An 18,929-nucleotide genomic window follows, 5' to 3' on the forward strand; every position below is an offset into this window, starting at 1 on the left:
AATAAAAACACGGCGTCCACTCACCCTCTGCGCTTTCACTGGGAGCTGCAATCCTGAGCTGTTCCTAAACGGCCATCTTGGATCCACCCCCAAAACATTTTCTTATACTTTTTCAAATTCAGCCTCATCATAGCCCACTGATATTTCCAGAATCAACAGTGACTTCTAGGAATCAAGCTCCTTTCTGTGAGACAGCTCTCCCACAGGGTTACACATGTCGCCTCCAGATGACTTGGATTTCATCCTAGAGTTTGTAATCAACCTACAGTGTGGATGCATGCTGCAGGTGAATTGTTAGCAAACCCGGAAGATAGCTCCACATGAAGCAGGTAGGAACTTCAGTCCATAAACTCATATGAGCAAGAGATCAGCTTTAAATTTTCATTATTCCCCTTCCATTCTGAGCCTCTATCCTGCAGAGGTGGCAGGCAGTTAATCCCCAGTAAATAGCAATTCTGCTTTTCCTGCGTTTGACCTAACTTCCTGGGACCAGGGGAGGGCTTCATAGTAGTGAGACATTGCTGAGAGCATTTGCAGTTTGTGCACACAAAGTCTCCTCTAAGAATCCCTTATTGCTCTCTGTATTATCCCTTCAAACCCGGCTGTTCTTGCCACTACGTATGTTCCTGAGGACCATGAACTGTTTGCCTTCTATGCTGTACTGGGGCACCAGAGTCTCTGTGAAACTATCCAAGATCCCAGATATAACATGCTGCCAGTTACTCTAGTAGGAGAGGTAGGTGTTGCTTCCATGGGCATCTAACCTAGGATGTAAGAAACAGATTGCCCCAATCCCAGTATCTTCTGGATTCTTGGGGGTTGACTACTTCCCTACGACTTTCTCTGGAACCCAACTACGTCTCTGCCTTCCTTACTTGCCTTACATCTATTTCCCATCCTCACCCAACCTCCCCATACTGAAGGAATATTTTATCTCATCCAGGAAAATAATTTTCTCCGCCTCATAAAGTTTCTTCCAGGCATTTTACCTGGAGTCCTCCTGACCTGGCCCACCTGCTCCTGAGGCAACAAGCACATGACTGCCTGCTGCAGCTGTGCAGCCCTGTGGAGTTTCTTAGCATTCAAGGCCTTCTCAGGGCCTTGATACTCTCAGTGCTCCCTGGCTGGCTCTCTCTAACCAATCCTGCCTCATGTAAATGTCACTTCCGGACCACCCTATGCAGCCATTTATCGTCTTCCACTACCTTGCTTGTTACAGCTCATCATTTTTATAGCTGTATCATAGCTCATCATTTTTTGTTTCTTTCTTGCTCACCTGTTTATTGTCTGTATTCCCTCTGGACCGTAAATTCCAGGAGGACAGAGACTCTGTCGTGTGGTTAAGAACACAGACTTTGGAGCCAGCTTGCCTGAGTTGATATCTCAGCTCTGCCACTTACTAGCCATGTAAACTTGGGCAAGTTGCTCAACTTCTGTGACTTAGTTTCCTCATCTGTAAAATGAGGGAAACACACCTTATAGAGTAATTATGAGAATTAAATGAGTCAATGCCTGGCACGTAGTGCTATAAAGTGTTTATTAAAATAAACATGTAGCACTTAGTATAATGCTTGAATCATAAGACATGCACGAAACGTATTTGTTGAATGTAGGAATTAATACAAGAATGAATGAATGCTACAACTCCAAACAAATGTACTCTTCCACCTGTGATTCACTTGTTCTTCTAGCTAAGTCAGAGTGCAACAAGATCAAGGCTATTTGTTTGAATCCTAACAAGGGCAGTGTAACTTATGGCTTCTTACCAACTAACTACATCCCTAGCCTGTGTAGCCATCTAGCAATTGAATTATGCTGTTTACAGACTGTAATGGATGAGAGTCTGAATGGGTCAATATTTGTCTAACACAACTAGTATACAAATCATACGTAGTACATGTCTTACTTACTCTAATTTTATAGTCTTATCTGCTTTGTAAATGATAGTTCTTACCTCTAACAATCCTATAAAAACTATGTCATTCTGGAACCTGAAAAGAGTAATATCAATTTAATTATGGTCTTCTTAAAATAATGTATATATATCTATATGTACATATTTACTCAAATAGCTGGTTATGATTAGAAGATCATAAATAGAAGATTAAATGATGAGCCAAGTATTTAAGCGATAATCTATGGAAGTGTCTGAAAAACCTTTCTGCTGACCAGCATACTGACATTTTATTTTCATTGCATGAAAACAAAAAAGAAAAGGAAAATATAAAATATTTAAGAAGATGTAAAAATGGTTCTTACGGATGAGTTATTATGAATTTAAGAGAGTCTCCCCTATCTACAGAGCACAGGCCTTCTTGTTTTATTCCTTTGTGGGCTTTGAGACTTCTGAGTACATAATTTTCTGTGAGCTTTGGTTTTCCTTTGTCCACTCCAGGTCACTCTACAGGACTCAATGCCATAGTCACCATGGCCCAGTCAGAAATAAGCATGGCCCCGTAAGAAAGATTACACTAATTTAACAAATAGAAATGAGTTAGAAGGATGTATTTACTGTGGGAAGATCTAGCCTATATCTGCATGTTCTGAGTGGCCAGCGCAAGTCTTCCAGGGAGGACAGGGTGGTCTCCTTACCCCACGAAGGGAAAATTACTATTTCCTTGGCCCAAACTTGCCAGCTTTTGAGGAGCACAGGGTTGTCATGGGTAAATGAGAGGGCCTTCATCTGCCTGTTTATACAGTAAACTTGAAGTCAAGCATGGAACTTTTATCCACATGACTAATGGAATGAAGACAAAAGTCAGACACATTTTGCAATGACCAACCTCTCAGATCCTGACTGTATAGTCATTCACTGCTAATTCACATCGGGTTTTCCGCGGGGTTCATAGAACATCAGCAATTGTCTTACCCCACAGAGTATGATGTCTGAGAAGTTTAATGAATGTTCCTCACAGCAACATGTCCTATACTCCACCATTAATTCCATAAAGTACTTAAGTAGCCTGACTTCTAATACTGATCCCTTCTTTCTGCTTTCCTTGGGTCTCATGTTCCATTTTTAAAACCCATATAGCTAGAAGGCCACATATGGAAATGATATCTCCCTGTTACACTTGATTTTGTGTCAATATCATGATTCATTTTACACAGGCAACCCAATCTAGCATTTCCTCTCCGAGGAAGCCAAAATCCCATCATGTTTTGTTCAGCTCACTGGATCAAAAATACATTGCCATATCATTTCCCCACTGGAAAACATACCACTGTCATTTTTTATGGATATCAGTCTTTAATCTTTGTTTACTGATATCCACCTCCCCCACCAATGCCTCTCTCCACTGCTGCTTAAAATTACTCATCATTCCAATAAGTTAATATATTGGAATGGAAAAACTTTGGTTTCAGTCTCAGGGATCAATTTATGATCATCTTAAATCGGCCTCTTTTTAATTGATGAGTCTACTGCAAATTGCATACTTTGGTTTACTCTGCAAAAAATACAATTAAAGTAAGGCAAAGCTGGTTATGACTCATGTATAATGAAATGAAAACAGTATCATCATTAAGCACCAAATAAAGCCATTGATTCCGTGTATTATTCTGTCAGTTTTAATTGAATTGCATTTCCCCCTTTTAGTTCTTAATTATGCAGTTCATGCTGAATCTTTATTTTTATGCACAGAATGGGATAATGTTCTCTTCCTCCTTACCTTCGTGTCTAAAAATATAAGACTATTGAGAACAGAAAAGTCTTTGTTGGTCTTAATTAAAGCAAAACACCTGCTTTTATCCTGGGAGCTGAATGTGTTGCTGTACTGTGAGACCGTTACCAAGTGAGGGGACAATAGGGCTGCTTCCTGTTGCATGTCCACCTCCCTGACCTGTGGTCACAGCCTCTTTCCAAATTCTATCAGAAGAGGAAAACATCACACTATCTGGCAAAGGAGGTCCATGGGTCTCTCCAGCCTGCTAATGAGCATTAACTCTTGTCTAGACTGTCAGCTCTAGACAGAGCAAGGAAAAGTAGATACTGCTTAACTTGGGGGCAGATATGATTAGTGAGATAACAGTCAATCTGACAATTCATTCTTTTTTTAGTTAACTTGCGAAAGACCTAAAGGCAAAAGCAGAACTCTCTTCTCTGGTATGTGTCACATAACCGAGATTATGTGCAAGTGAAAATGAGCAAAAGGAGATGGAATGTCTATCGAACCTAGATTTGATGGAAATCCTGCTACTACAATGTAATTTCAGTAGTTAAAAAAGAGACAAAGGAAACACAACCTCTACCTCTGCTTGTTCTGTAATTGTGTTAGCTATGTCAAAAGTGCTTCTGCCAGATTCAGGTAACTGCATCACCCTAATACCTGCACAATTTTATTTCTAGGATTCAATTCACAGGAGGCAGATGTTTTTGTGTAAAGATATCAAGTGATAGATAGTGTTAAGAAGTTATTAGTCTTGGACCATATAATAAAGGAAATCTCGGGATGAAGAACCAAGGAATGAGCTCCGGTCAGTCTTTGGTACCCCACTGATATTCAATAGAAACTGGAAAATGACTGAAAGATTTTATCATTGGCTTGAAACCCCAAATGACAAGGGCCTGACTCATAATAAGTATTTAGTGTGAAAGAGGAAGTTGGCTACTATTTAGACTTAACCTTAGAGTTGAGGGATTTGCCTCCTCGAGCTGAGAACATTTGATCTGATGCGTTGAAGGGCTGCCCCCCCGGAATATTTCCTACCTCTGGCATACCAGACTATGCTCTCTGTGCAGCTGCATCTCCAGCATCCATGCTAATAGAGGACACTATCTTGGAATGAGAAGAGGCACTAATCATTCTCGTACTTATTTTACCCATGTTCAAACTCATCTGCCAATATTTCCTTGTGCAATGTGCTGCACAGCATTCTAATAAGCTTATTCCAGTTTCATCTTTTTTAAATTTCCAACCTATCCTTTGATAAAAGTAAGGAGAGAAAGGAAAATACCCAAGAAATAAGCAAAGGGATTTAGGATGGGAAGAGGGAGCTCACATTTATTGGGTTCTTTTATGTTACAGGCACTATTGGGTTCTACACATTAGTGACCAGTTTTTGTTGTTGTTGATGTTGTTGTTTTTATATCAATGATCAGGGGTGGGTGTGTGTATGTTACACACATATATTTATGTATAGGATAACAGGAAAACAAGATAAAGTGACTTAGATACTGGACAACCAAGGGCTAAATGTAAGTGCTAGGACATGACTCTACATATTTATTATATCCCTGACTTCCGATTCTACAGTAATAGGTAGCTGGTAAGTCTATAAATAATGTTGATTTTCCACATTCATTGTTCCTAACGTCGCAGACTAATGTGTATGCCACGGTAACATCTATTTCAAATCAATTTCCTACAAATGCCTTTCACAACTATTCTGTTTCTATTAATAAATTAAAACGCAGCATGCTTGAGCAATGTATTTTTTGCTCCATGCAAATTCACAGAGATCCAAAAAGATTATGAGGGAGATAAAATTTGCATTTACAAGAGACTCCCCTTCAGAAGGGTTTATAAAATTATTCTTTCACTATTCAAAATAGGAAACCATAAAACAAGGAGACTATAAGAAATCCTTGGCATAAATTCACATGAATACTGCCTGCCAACATTTTAATTAAGGATAATAGGTTGGCTTATCAAATATAATTGAGGAAATATTGACCGAAGGTTGGTTTGTCTAAGGGGCAGGCAGTGGAACATGAGGTTCTAGACGCAGCTTCTCTCACATTTCCCCTTGACTACATTTGTAAAGGGACATTTTCCATCACCTTGCTTTCTCAAACCTAGAAACAAGTAAATTAGAAGGCCCAGCTGGATCTGACAGCCAGGTTCTGTGGAAGTGGAAAGCATTCTGGTGCTGATAAACTTTTCAAAGTTAGACACCAAAGGGATCCTCATGTCTTTGGGGATCCAGTAGGATTCTTGTGCCAGAGGAAAGCTTATTCTTCACCCTGGCTATAACTTGGGCCTCAACAAATTCTCTGATAAGATTTACTGAAATACTTCCGAATGTAGGACAACAAAGATTTTCCCTGCCAGCACAAAGGAATAACTTTCCTGAGATTTAAAAACCAGCATATATTCAAGGAATAAAAGGAAATTGACTAGCAAAACTACCTTATGAAATACATCTCTTGATTCCTTAATGTCATCCTCTTTATGAGCCAGATTTTCTCATGGCGTAAACTACTCCCTGATTGTAAATTAAGTACCATATGAATAACTTGCCTAATGTATTCCAGTGATCTAAGGTTAATGTTTAACTATTAACAGAAAATAGGATTCCAGGTAGTATAACCTGGGAAGAATACCGTTAGGGTACCATTTAGCAAATTCTGTTTAAGTCTTATAATAAAGGAGCAACTTAACTTCTAGAGAAATTTGAGCCAATGAAGAAATTGATGTGAAAAGAATCCATCCCCTGGGCTGGGGTATTTTATGTTTCAATATTGAAACTTGAACATTTTTTTTGCACCAGAAAAGTTATTCTTAGTTGTTGGCAGAGTAAATCCATGTTATCGTGCATTCTGAAGCAGTTCAGCTGAATCTAATTAGAACATCTGCAGATTTATGCAGCTTTCTGTATATTAAAGTCCCAACCCTTGTGAAATAAATATTTCTCCTCAATCCTTTATTTTTACCCTTCTCAGGGTTAATCAGACTAATATGGTATAAATTTTAACAACCATTTTTATGATCCTAGGATGAATGGTGCAATACAAGTCTAAAATATCAAGATCTTATAAATAGAGTCAGTATATACTGGCTTTCAATGCCTTCCTCCTGGCCATCAATTTTGGCTTAGAGAAAGGGAAATCATTATGAACTCAGTCACTTGCTTCTTCTTATTAGTTTTTCAGAGATTTTCAAGGTGATCCATGCATTTCTGGGATGTTAAGGAGAACTTGTTTTGTCTTTTTGTTTCTTGATAGAGAACTCATTGAATCATGTAGGCAATTAAGCAAAAAAAGGTCAATTTAATTTTGCCACTTAGACAAATTATGCAGACTCATGTAGAAAATGAATGTTTTGCTAAAGTTAACTTTAAAATATTTCTTGGAAAACAAGGCTACCATCTTTCTTGGGTAACAAAACACCTAGATGCAGCACTTCACATTAGGACATTTTTTTTGGCTTAACCAGCCTTCTATGTTAGATCAGGCTCACCTCAAGCTGATGAGTAATTTCTACTTCAGTCATATAACACCTCAAGGTGTTACCAATTAGTCTTAAAATTAGTTTTATTTCAGGCTGACAAGCAGTGTAGCAAAAAGATGCCTAATCCTGGAGTCAGAGAGCCCTGTGGAAGCACCAGCTCTATCACTGGGCAATAATCACACTGCCTACAAGATTAAATAATTCATGGGTAAAAAATACCATTTGACCCAGCAATCTCATTACTGGATATATATCCATAGGAATATAAATCGTTCTATTACAAAGATACATGCACACCTATGTTCATTGCGACACTATTCACCATAGCAAAGACATGGAATCAACCAAAATGCCCATCAAAGATAGAATGGACAAAGAAAATATGGTACATATACACCATGACATACTATGCAGCCATAAAAATGGATGAGATCATTTCCTTTGCATGGATATGAGTGGAGCTGGAAGCCATTATCTTCTGCAAACTAACACAGGAACAGAAAACCAAATACCACATGTTCTCACTTATAAGTAGGAGCTGAACAATGAGAACACATGGACACAGGGAGGAGAACAACACACTGGGGGCTGTCAGGGGGAGGGGGCGGCAGGGAGAGCATCAGGATAAATAGCTAATGCATGCAGGGCTTAATACCTAGGTGATGCGTTGATAGGTGTAGCAATCATGGCACATGTTTACCTATGTAACAAACCTGCACATCCTGCACATGTACCCTGGAACTTAAAATACAATTAAATTAAATTTTAAAAATAAACTATTAAGAGAAGATTCTGTGATTCCAGAGTGAGGAGTAATGTATCTAATCAGAAAATCACGGCTTATTACTTAAAAACCGATAGGTGTATTTTGTCTTTGAATCTTGAATTTTATTTTAAGTATTTGTTTTGAGAATAGAGGCCACTAACCCACCAAAATATGATAATGTCTGATAAAGGAAGAAAATCCCTAGGAAAAGTTTCAGCAGATTTCCCCAATATCATATTATAGACTCCAGATATAGAAATCCAGAGTGGATCTGCAGGGAGCAACGAAATTCTACATCAGGATATAAGGCAAGATATTGAAAATGCTAAATGAAATCTTGGTTCTGTCACCTTAAATACAAGAAAAAAATAGTAACAATAATAATTCATGGGTAAAATAGGGATTTACCCAGCAATTTTAAAGATTACATAAAATAATATGTGAAACTAGTACATGCTCAATAAATAAGAGCTGAGATACAGAGATGGAAACCTTATAAATGGAGCATGAAAAAAGAGACCCTTTTCCTTGGCAGTTAAAAAATTGAACATTTGTTTAATTTTTTAAAAAACCGTTGTCAACTCTTATTTTTTAAAACAAGCTCTGGTAAATTTTATCAAAGGGAAATTTTACATGGTTTACTTTTCACCAGTCTGTCCTGGCATGCTTCTGACGATATCAGAATCACCTGGATCAATAATAGCCAGTGTGCATACTCTGTAGTATTTTCCTCATGCTGTGCCCAGTTCAATATTATTGCCACTGTAGTGATGGACACCAGTTTTGACCAGCATTGCATATCACTCTATTTCTGGTTTCCTCAAAGTTGGGCAGATGTTAGCAGTTAGTGAGAATGACCAATTTCACTTTGCCTTGTCTCAATCTTCAGAGTCTGCTTGTACCCCAGCATGTACTTTCCACTTTTCATAATGATTTGGAGCCTAGAGTTGATCAACTCCAGCAGCTTTTTTATCTTCTTTGCAGCCATCATCTTCCTACCTTAGGTGCAGGATGGCCCCCAACCAAGAGCTGCTGCTGAGATGGCCAGGGAGCGAGAAAGGCCACTGTCAACTCTTAAAAGACTGTTGCAGGGTTGGGTATGGTGGCTCATGCCTGTGATTCCAGCACTTTGCAAAGCCAAAGTGAAAGATGGCTTGAGGCCAGGAGTCTGAGGCCAGCCTGGGCAATATAGCAAGACACCCCATTTCTAAAAAAACTAAAACTTAGCTGTGGTTGGCCAAGCTACTCCAGTGAGCTGAGGCAGGAGGATTGCTTCAGCCCAGGAGTTCAAGATTGTCATGAGTTATGATCGTGCCACTGCACTCCAACCTGGGTGACAGAGCAAGACCCTATCTCTAAAAAGTTACATAAAATAAATTTTAAAAGACCATTATAAACAAATTCCATCAGGTTCTTCTAATCAATTAACGCTTTAAAGCAGTGGTTCTCAAAGTGTGGAGCCTGGACCAATGTCAGCAGGATCACTTGGGAACTTGTTAAAATGCAAATTCTTGGGTCCCAATGCCTACAGAATCAGAAACTTCTTCAAGGGTGAGGCCCAGCAGCCTGTGTTAAACAAGGTTTCCAGAGGACTGTGCTGTATGCTTCAGGTTGAGAAGCGCTGCGTTAAGCCTTCCTTAAAATACCAGCATAACTTCAAGACTTCCACCATCTCAAGTGTCTTGCAGAAGGTCCGTTCTTTGTTAGGATGTGCAGATTCCTAGTAGATGTGCTGAACAATCTGAGCCTCCACTTCCTCCTTCTTGGCATTCATCTCCTGCTCTTTATTCAGGACTAATTGATGTTCGCACTGGCCAATTAGTCAATGCTACAATTCAAATGGCCCCAGCTGTATCCAGAATTAACATGAAAGCTTTCCTAAAATATTTGAGTGGATTTTGTAAAAAAAATCATAGATTTTCCTTTAAAAAACAAGCATTTGGGCCTATTTCTCTTCAGGTATGAAGGTGAATTTTTCATGTATTATTTTTTCAATATAATTATTTTATGCGTTTGTTAAATACAGAGCCTGCTAAAAAATTTGTTGAGACTTCCACAGATTGATGAGGAATAAGATAAAAGTAGATGTACATCTTCATTATAATCAACTACCTGCATCAAGCACCTATTACGTCCCAGTCACTGTTCTAGGTATGAAGGCTTCAGACATAAACAAGACAGATGGGGTCGAACTGGACAGAGGGTAGGGGAGTCTGTAACTGCTACAGCCTGCACTGTAGTGGAGGGCAGAACACTATAAATAAATCAACAAATTAATAAGTACAATAATTACAGATTGTATTAAATACTCTGCAAGATAGAAACAGGATAATGTGACAGAATCCCTGGAAGGGGTGGCTTCTTTAGACAGAGTGGTTGAGAAAGGTGTCTTTAGGAATATTATATCTGAACTTAGTCCTGAAGAATGAAAGGAACTACTTAAATGAAGAGGTGGAGGAAAGTGGAGGATTTCAGGCAGAGGATTATATGGCAAGCAACAACTTTGCACTTTTTGAAATATGAAGGAAAGCCACAGTAAGTTCACAGGAAAGAGAAAGGCATTCCTGTGTCTAAAACTGGCCAGAAGCTTATTTAGCTTTCAAGAAGATTTACATATATTTCACAGAGACAGAGAAAGAAGTTAACAATTACAGGAAAGGGTGTTGGGGAAACATCATTAAAAACAAAATCTCCTCCAAATATAGAAAATCTCTCTACAGACTAGAAGAGAAAGGAAGTAATCTTATTATTGAAAAAGCAATGAATAAGAATATGATACCTATCACAGGGAATCCATTAAGAGATTCCAAAGATCAAAAGACATCTCATCGTCTTACCATGTGGTACATAGTTGTCGTCAAGATAAACAATAACTAGTCCACAAGTAAGAGGACTTGGCAACAACATTTGTCACACATAGGTCTTTCTATATTTACTTGGTAGTTGAGGTGACCATCTGTGTTAATGCTTGCCTTTATTCAAAAGAAAAATAAACTTTTAATGATATGACATAATTTTGCAACTTGGAGTGAGGCACCTGACCTCCCACAGAAACCTGGAAATAGGGGCACTGTCTTCCCTAATTACATTTGAAAAAGATATCTCCCAGGTCCTTGAGAAAGGCATTCCTGTGTCTAAAACTGGCCAGTATCTTATTTAGCTTTCAAGAAGATTTACATATATTTCACAGAGACAGAGAAAGAAGTTAACAATTACAAGTCTTCTAAGTAAATGCTCTAAGAATAAAGGGTTGGGGAGGGGGAAGTCTTTCCTTCTATTTTCAGCAAGAAGAACTAAGCCTGTTAATTTAAAATTGTATTGGCCCTTACAAAAGGCATGAATTAAAGTAACAGGGACCAAATTATGCAGGATCTTAGAAGAGTTCACCTTTTACTCTCAGAAAAATGGAAACCCTTTGAAGGTTTGTAACATGATCAAATTTGTATCTTTAACAAGGCATCAAGTCCCGGATAGAACGTACTGAGAAGAACACAACATCACGCTTGGGATAATTCTTGTTAAAAATGTGTAACCCAATCCAATCACAGAAAACAACAGACCAGACCAAATTGGGGAACATTCTATAAACAAACTGACCAGTGCTTTTAACAAATGTCAAGAAAGAGTAAGGATCTGTCACAAATTGAAGGACGCTAAAGAGCTACGACAAGTAAATGTAATGTGGGACATGGGCTTGTATTTTGGACCAGAAACATTAGTGGAAAAACTGGTGAAAATTGAATGAGGCTTAGTTAATAGTATTACATCAATGTTAATTTCCTGCTTTCCAAAATTCGTTATATATGTAAGATGTTAAAATTAGGAGAAGCTGGATGAAGAATATATGAGAACTCTCTGCACTATTTTTGTAACTTTTTTTATAAATTTAAAATCATTTCAAAATAAAAAATTTAAAAGCAAAAGAGTTTTAAAAATATTTTAAAATATCATTTAGGATACTGAGTTAATAAATGATTAAGGGGGGAAACAGAAGTGGGCAGGCCAGTTAGGAGGCTAATGAAAAAAAAAATGGTAAAAAATAAGAGTTTGAAGATGTTGGTAGCAAAGATAGAGAAAATTAAGACTCAAGATTCATTTTGGGTTCAGAGCTGAGACAGTACGGGGGTATCTACTGAGTGTGAGAATTGAAGGACAAAGTTACTTTCTAGAACTTTGCATAAGTAACTGTTTGGATGTGCCATTTTTTCAAAGAGAAGGAACTAAAGGAAACATAGGTTTCAGGCTAGATGATCCCTGGTTTCAACCTCTCCTCTACAATGTTGTATCACAAATCCAGTTTCCTCTCTGAGTGAGCAGTGAGCATTGATCAATGTTATAATGAACCATATATGATTTTAACATTATTCTTCATAGAGGTGGCCAAAGACACTTCAAACCCCAGTTTAGACCTGTGTACAAGGTAAAACCAGCAAGTAAACTAGTCTAAGACTTGTTGCTTACCGGCATTTAGTTTTAGACTGATATTTCTTTTCCTTCTCTCACCCCACATTACTTTAGAGAGCAAACTAGTCAGCAACAAGGAGTTAATCAGAACCCTGACTAAACCTTTTGGTACTCTTAATTTAGCCAATTGTGGAAGCCAAAAAAACACCCACTACCTGTTTTTTTTTACTCAAAAAGTCATATTGCACTATGTGGACTTATAGATTGCCCAATTTTAACTAAACTTCACAAAATGGAAAAAAAGGACAAAAGATAATACTTACTAAAAAAAAAAAAAAAAAAAAAAAAAAAAAATGACAGACCAGACCTTTTCAATTCTAGTGTCAGCTCCTCATCTGCCACACTACAACTTAAAAGTAAGCACGAATTTAATCAGAAAAAGCAGTAGCATTCGACTCTATACTTTTAAAAGAATAAATAAATAATTACAACTTACCCCTTCCAGGTAAGGATGACTTTTTGCAGAAACTGAAAATGTCATTACTTTTGAAAACAAGTCTATGCTCTGCCTCCATTCTGAGCATTTTTGAACTGATTGCTTAGAAATGTTTTCATTAATATATGATTTTGCCACCATAAACCACGCAAGTCTTCCAGACGGTTCTCATTATGGGGAAGAAAGGTCCCCACAGTGCTTCTGCACTCCCACCCTGCATCCTCATCTCGACTTTTTCAGAGACTTTGAAGCCCTGACTTTTAAGGGAACAGGCTTCTTCAGCATGGTCCTGTGGCAGTCCTGGGGAAAGACGGCACATCTCAGCAGATCCTTCGACTGCGACATTTGGACTCAGAGGTCACATCGCGTAAGTTCACAAAGTGGCCCGGCCACTTGCTAGCTTTGTGACCTTACGCAAGTTGTGTATCTCCTTGAGCTCCACTTTTTCATTAGAAAGTGAGGATGGACATAATGCCTCCACACAGTAGTGAGAGGATCTAATAAGCCAGGGAATAAAAAGCTTTTAGAACAAAGCCTAATACAGGTTGGCAATTGTTAAACTAAATTAAAATTGGGCCTGAGAATGCCCCTGTCCTGAGTCCTTAGGTAATGTATTGTAACCTAACCTAGTACATTAACTAAACTCTAACTTAGGAGTTTACTCAAGTAACAAATGTTAACAGCTGGTCTCAGTCAATCACAGATCACAGCAGCTGAGTTCCAGCCAATCATAGTCAGCCAGCTGATTTGAATTAGACAAAACACCAAGCTGTTGCCTATTAAGCTGTCCCTGTGACTTCCATTTTCTGTCCATAAAAGTCTGACCACATTGCAGCCATGGAATTCTTTGAACCTTTTCTGATTCTGAGAACCAGAGGCTAGAATCTTATTTATGACTTTTAAATTGTAAATAAAAGCCAATTCAATGTTTAAACTAAATTCATTGAAATTTTGCCTTTTGCACTACTATTGTCTTACTATGTTTCCTAGAGGTAGGCAGCTCCCTAATTTTTGGTTTCAGAATTGTTCTGTCCTGGATCAACCATTGTGTTCTCCTTAGTTCAAGCATGAGCCATTTTTAAAACATGCAGATCTCCCAACATGAGCACATTAAACTGAACTGAAAATATTTAAAAGTAATAGCAAAACGTAACAGTATCAAGAAGAGTTCAGCTTTCCTAGTAATTAAAGATATGTACAATAAAGCCTATGACATACCATTTTTATCTATGAAGTTAGAAATTTTAAAAAATATATGTAAAACATATTAAATGCATATGTACACATGTTAGTAAGGTGAAGGGAAATAAGTATTTGCATATGCTTTTCGTGAAAGTATAAATTAGTACAGCTTTCCCAGAATCCCAAATCAATCTGACCCAACAATTTTGCTTGAGGAAGTAATGCTTTTTTCTTCCTACCAATAGCAGAACACATTATAAGGCTATAATAATTAAAACAGCATATTATTTGAACAGAGAACAGAACAGAGAGACATGACTTTTTGGTATATTAAGCTGATATTTAAAATCAGTGGCAAATGATGGAATGGAAAAGAAATAATTTAAAAACAACTAAATATTCTTTGGAAAAAGCATAAAGTTGGATCCCCTCCTCATACCTTTAAGCAAAAACAAATTTCAAGTGGATTAAATATCTCTACATAATAGCCCTAGAAGGAAACATATGTAAGTATTTTTATAATCTTTGAAAGGAGAAGGCCTTTCTCAGCATAGGCATAAGACCTAGAACTCATGAAGAAAATGACTGAATTTGTACTGCAATTAAAAATATGCATATGGCAAGAATGGCCATAATAAAAAAAATCAAAAAATAATTGATGTTGGTATGGATATGGTAAAGGGCACTTCTACACTGCTGGTAGGAATGTAAACTAGTACAACCACTATGGAAAACAGTGTGGAGATTCCTGAAAAAACTAAAAGTAGAACTACCATTTGATGCAACAATCCCACTACTGGGTATCTACCAAGAGGAAATGAAGTCATTACATGAAAAAGATACTTGCACATGCATGTTTATAGCAGCATGATTCACAGTTGCAAAAATGTGAAACCAACCCAAATGTCCATCAGTCAATGAGTGGATACAGAAGTTTATTTACACACACATACACACACACACACACACACACACACACGCACACTATGGAATACTACTCGGCCATAAAAAGGAATGAGTTAATGGCATTTGCAGCAACCTGGATGGGACTGGAGACTATTATGCTAAGTGAAGTAATTCAGAAATGGAAAGCAAATATCATGTTCTCACTCATAAGTGGAAACTAAGCTGTAACAATGCAAAAGCATAAGAATGATATAATGGACTTTGGGACTCGGGTAAGAGGGGAAGGGTGAGAAGAGGTAAGGGATAGAAGATTACAAATTGGAGTCAGTGTACACTGCTCAGGTGATGGGTACACCAAAATCTCACAAATCACCACTAAAGAATTTACTCATGTAACCAAATACCACCTGTTCCCCCAAAAACTTATGGAAATAAAAAATTTTTAAGTAATTTTAAAAGTAAAAAAAAATGAAAAAAATACATGTATGGCATAAAAAGCACTATAAGTAAAATTAAAAGATACATGATGAACTGAAAGAACACATTTGCTAGACATAAAAATTGAAGAGGTAAAAGTTTCCATAAATCAATTAAAAAGATATATTTTAATAGAAAAATATACAAATAATTCAAAGAGAAAATTCACTGAAATGGAAATAGAAACGGACATAAACACTGAAAAGGTTATCAGTTTTTAAAATTATTTTGGGAATATAAATTAAGCTACATGTGAGTTTCTGGTTATAAGGTTGGCAAAATTTTGTTATGTTCAAGAAAGTACAGAAATGTGGAAATTCACACTGCTGTTGAGGGTGTAAATTGGTACAACTTTCTAACAATTTGGAAATATTTATTAAAATTAAAAAGCCGCACATCTTGTTACTCTTCTAGGAAGCTATACTATATAAACACTTAACATGTACACAGAAATATGTCCAAAAAATATTACAACAGGTTTTCCTTATAATAGAAAAAAAAAAGGAATAGTCCAACAGTCCATCTGTTGGAGAAGTATGGGTGGAGCAAAGGCACAGTGATTCAGCTGAAAAGGGGTATAGAATCAGAAAAGATTTAAAATAGTGATTAAAAAATAAATATAGCCCAAGTGTTACAATCAAGCTACTGCTTTAAATAGCTCATCTATGATAAAATACAACCATTAAAAATGATGCTTTTGAATATTTACTTAAATAGGAAAAGGTTCATGGTATACTGATTAGAATGAGGCTGTCATATCATATGTTGGAAATGACCCATATTTGCAACATACATACTCTAAGGAAGGATAAACACCAATATGTGAACAATGGACATCTCTGGGTGGGTAAGAAAGAAGTTACAAGGTAGTTTAATTTATACTTTATGTTTGCATTTTCTAGTTTTTTTCAATAGTCACAATTAACTTTTGTAATTAAGAAAATGAAAGTTTAACAACAACAACAAAAAATGAAGTCAGGAGAGGGAGAATTCCTGAACTACAGCAGAGTACTCATTTTATCTTTCTCCCCAGACCCTAACTATCTAAAATAAAATGCTTTATGTTTATTTTGTCCATGCAAAAACAAAATGTTTTAATCTTTTCATCTTCAAAGCATCCACTGTACCAAACACATTCACATCTGTTAATCTCTTATTTGGGGGTTTCGGAATTCCTATGGTGGGATTTATGAAATCCACATTCTGCCGTCACTCTTCACATGAGGGGTTTTAGAAAACAGCATGGATGAAATGTGCTAACCCTGGCCTTGGAATGCAATCATTCTAGAAAGTATATTTATTTTTTATTTTCTTAACCAAAAAATCAGTAGATGTTTCGGCTCTATATAGAAAAATATTTGCTTTCAATATGAAAGCTCAGCTGCAATGGGAAGAATATATAATGCATTGTAAGAAAAGTTTAAAGTTATAAGCTTGTGTGGCCATGCATAAAAACTCCTAAAAACTGTGACCATCCAAGGATTTCTTTCTGAATGAGTCTTTTATTCCAATGAGTTGGCACAGTGAAACATGCACTGCATTGTTCTGACATCACACCAGGGAGAAAACACACAGTTCTGTTGACATCAATACAATGCACTACAATATATTTTTTATCCTCTGTAGGTGTTCTGAAAGGAACCTATTGGTGGAAATGTTAAAAAAAAAAAAAATGCAGGAAAATCCCTGCAATGAATAGAGTACTAAAGTATTTCAATTTCCTAGGAAAAACTGGAGTCTATTAAAAATGTGATGGTAACATGAAGCATACAAATGGAAATAAATTTTCAAAGGGAACATATAAAACACTTTTCCTGTGTCACAGTTTACTATGCAAATTCCATACATCTTAGTATAATGTATGCATAAGACAATTAGTTTTTCAGGCAATCTGTTCATAATACACCTCAGCAGATCAAGAGAAACTTAATTTCGACGTAGACATAATTTTATTTCTCACCCTGCTCTGTTGTTTTCATGCTTTCTGGTCTTAGTCAAAATTATCTTTTATTTGAATTCTTATGAATGAGTCTTCTTGTAGGCTGCATGATCCCTCCATCGTATTTCAGAAACTAAAAAATAAAGAATTACCAAATGCCGATGTGGTTGGTACTATAGATAGCACGAGATGAAATAAAACCAGTGGGAAGCCAGACAAGGAAGTAACAGATGCAAAGTGTGGACTCCAAGGGTCTTGGATACTGAATATTCAAGTATAAGATCTCAGAGTCTTGTTACATGCAGCTTGATTCAGAAACAAGAGAAGCACAGGGGAAGCTACTCAGCAAAATCAATTCATCTCAGCCATGTGAATGTATTAGTCTCCCATGACCCTCACATTGTGCAAGACAGTAGCTCCAAATGAACTAAAGAAATTAGGGTTGTCATCATTTTCTAGTTTAATTAGATTTTTATAGATAGATGTGAATTAAAAACAGTATAATATAGTGAGCTCAAATTAACATAGCCTCCATTGTATACAAGTGTCAAAATGAGTGATTTGAGATTCCCTATGCAAGCATTTGCTTTCTTACATGAACCTATCTATATAGTACAATATCCATATAATAGTAATTTTGTCTAAAAATGTGTAGAACACCTAAAATAAAGGCATGTATGAGACAAATCATGAAAGCATTTTTTAGAAACTAATTTAAGTTTTTTTGATTAATGTACATGATTGCCTGAGAAGACAAGAATTTTTTTATATTTATTTTTAAAAATTATAAAGAATTTTAAATATTTGTAATTGGATAGAATATAAATAATGTAAAATTTATTATTTTACTTATTTTTAAGTGTACAATTTTGTGGCATTAAGTACATTTTCGTTGTTGGGCAGACATCACCACCATCCATCTCCAGAACTTTATCTGTCCAAACTGAAACACCATATCCAGTAAACAATAACTCCCTATAGTAAGAAGTTCTAAATGCAGGAAAAATATCAACACATACACAATAACATCATCTGCAAGTCAAAGTCAAAATAATGAGAAAAGGTTTTGATGTGATATGTTTCCCCAACTATATATACAATCTCTATTATGATTTTGTGCTATATTCTAGCAGTTTTATTCAGTCATGCTTTCACTAACTGTATATTTATCATCTAATTGGCTCCCTATTTTCAATTAACCCCCCAAGAAACCAGGAAAAAAAATCATCATTGTCATTTATCATCTGAGTCCAATGGGTCCTTTTTTAAAATATATGTTTTAAGTCATTTTACAAATAATTTATGGAATAAAAAAGGGATAATGAAAAATTTATTTAAAATTTCATAAGAAGTTAAATACACCAAACCTCATTGGGTCAAGTAAATGCTGGAGCACAGGCATTGTAAAGGATGAGTAGCACTGTCACACACTTTGTGAGAGTCCCATCACAAAATACTGGCGGACTGGATGGAATCCTTCCTAACTGAACGACAAACTGAATAAAAATACCATTGTTTTGGTGCACCTAGAAATGTATTGTTCACTCAGCTTTTCTTGAGTTGGAGAAAAGTCATGCAGAGTATCAC

At 36.6% G+C, this 18,929-nt stretch overlaps 1 protein-coding gene and 1 pseudogene across 1 annotated transcript in view; one reads left to right on the forward strand and one right to left on the reverse strand.

The window, feature by feature from the left end:
• Nucleotides 1-18,929, forward strand: part of CDH20 (cadherin 20) — a 231,648-nt gene that overhangs the window by 69,640 nt on the left and 143,079 nt on the right. The gene's annotated exons all lie outside the window — the stretch shown is intronic.
• LOC119471292 lies at nucleotides 8,577-8,929 on the reverse strand (annotated as a pseudogene).

This window comes from Cebus imitator, unplaced genomic scaffold (genome assembly GCF_001604975.1).
Source record: "Cebus imitator isolate Cc_AM_T3 unplaced genomic scaffold, Cebus_imitator-1.0 Scaffold55, whole genome shotgun sequence".
Classification (NCBI taxonomy): Eukaryota; Metazoa; Chordata; class Mammalia; order Primates; family Cebidae; genus Cebus; species Cebus imitator.